Raw genomic sequence first — 2,380 nt, 5'->3', positions numbered from 1 at the left:
CGTGGCCCTCGACACTCGTGTCTGAAATGTACGTGGTCCTCGACACTCGTCTCTGAAATGTATGTGGTCCTCGACACTCGTGTCTGAAATGTATGTGGTCCCTAGACTGACAAAAAAAAGTGGCAAAGAAAATACGATTGAGTTCATCTTTCACCATAAAGTAAAAGTTACTTAGAAATAAAATGGGGGGAAAAAAGCTGGGCAAAGTGACTTGAAAATCTAGAACAATCACTACAAGCCAGGCACCAGTAATCTCAAATGTGTTGAGATCTAGTGTCCGAGTGGCGTGTAATTAAACATGTTGCAGTTTCTGATATGTATTAACATTGTCATGTTTTCTATAGCCCAAAAGTTTGTTTTTAAGTAATTATCCTCTCCAAAATCTATTATTTAGAAAGGTATTTATTTAGATCTCCTAAACTCAATTGTATACGAAGACTAAGCTTTTTAAAATGAAAATGAAGCCAATAATAATTTATATGCTGCATCTTTAAGTTATCTGAGATTATAAACTTTTTAGGTCCTAAAGAAAATAATGAAAAAAAGAAAATGTCGATTACGATTGAACAGGTTCTCAAAGTGCGATGCTGGAATCCATTAAGTTAATTTCTGAGCAGCCATTTAGTCAGAAAATAACTCGAAGGCGCTGTTTATAAATGTATAAAATGTTAACTTTTTAGAAAAATTGTGCCACTTAGTAGAGCACATCTCTCTATATAAACTAAACGAATTTCTGTGTGTTTATAGAGTTCACCAATGAATCAACTGTCTGGAATGTATTACTAGGAGTTACCGGAAATAAAGTTGGCAATAACGTTTCGTTAGGACATGGTTAGGATAGTCGCTCCCTAGTGCGCACTTTGCTGCCAACAAAACTATTTTTTCTCCATTGCCCACCTCTCCTTTTTCCTTTCTCCCGTGCGTACAACGTGTTCACTTTTTGTCTCTCTGAATGAGTGGAAATATTTAGATCTCATTGATCTCATTCACACAAGGAGCTACACAAATATAATGGTAAGCATTTTGAATTGCACAAAGTGCGATCGCTTACTTCCTGCTTAACTCCTGGCAGACGTACAATTTGTGGCGGTATTTAATCTGTCCCAAACTATCAGTACATAAGAATGTCTTTCTCAATGGGCACCTACTCAATAGAAACAATTTCTTCTTTTAAGCGTTTACGGGAAAAAGCTTATGTTTTAAATATGAGGTTAAAATAATAAGCTTTATATTAATATTAGATTAATAAAGGATCTTTATGATCTATATTAACTTTCGAATAAAAAGATTTCTTTATCTTATAAAATACATTATTGCTTCAGTAGTAGATTTACTGGCATTATGTTGACCAACTATTTTTCTAGCTTTTAGATGCACAAACGCATTTTCCTGACGTCTACAGCTCACTATTCGCCCAAACAAGAAAGCAGGTTTCAAACCCAGGCGATAGCTCCGTGATATCTTTGAAATATCCCCACATGAAAAAAACAAACTGCAAGAGTTCTCTGCGTATCGCTTCAGATATTAAAATTGTACATACGAATGAGAGATCGTATTGTTTTAGTCGAAACGCATAAAGAACAACTTGTCTTACCCCATCATATGTTGTACACTACATCATTGCTAGATGTCATGCCTTGCTTTTTGGCATGGTCATAGTGAACTGTATATAGTTGAAATAATTGTAACTAAATTTTCTAAAATATCTAGTAGCCCGACTGCTTTCCCTTAAATCCGGCTCTGCTATACCTAGACAAATCACAACCTGCTAGACCAACAATTCAAAATTGGTCACGAGTCTTTCTAGTTTTGTATTAATTCAGCTGTGGGATAAACAAGTAAGTTTTCTTTCAAGGTAAAATAAAACTACTTGTCTAAATAGCGCTATCTAGGTATGGTGTAGTTTTTTGTATTATAATCAATAGCTGAGCATATGAAAATGCAGATGTTTCTGACCCACCCCTATTTTCATAGTTAAAGTTAAATTAGAATTAGAAGAGCACCATGTTAAAAGCAATAAATCAAGATTACATAGGGGTGTGAGACTGATGTGCAGACTCAAATTGCTGCTTGTGTGAAAAAAGGATTACCTTGAACTATAAGATATTTGCATACGTTTAATGAGCAATAAAATTAGAGCGAAAAAGTCTTGAAGTGAATGCATAGCCCATAATTTTTTCTTTATAGACATTTTGAGCGTTCAAAAAACATGAAGCAAAGCCCAGTGACTTAAAAGTTAATTCAGAAGTGAAGTTACGTTTGATCTATTTATTCAACTTTGTGTTTCGATTATTCTAAAAGTGAATTGTAAAAGAAACATTTCCTTGAGCTCATCTTTTCTAAGTGTCATAAAATTATAGACTAAGACAAACCAGCTAAA

Source organism: Biomphalaria glabrata, chromosome 1, assembly GCF_947242115.1.
Source record: "Biomphalaria glabrata chromosome 1, xgBioGlab47.1, whole genome shotgun sequence".
NCBI classification, from domain to species: domain Eukaryota; kingdom Metazoa; phylum Mollusca; class Gastropoda; family Planorbidae; genus Biomphalaria; species Biomphalaria glabrata.
Note: the sequence above shows the minus strand (reverse complement) of the source record.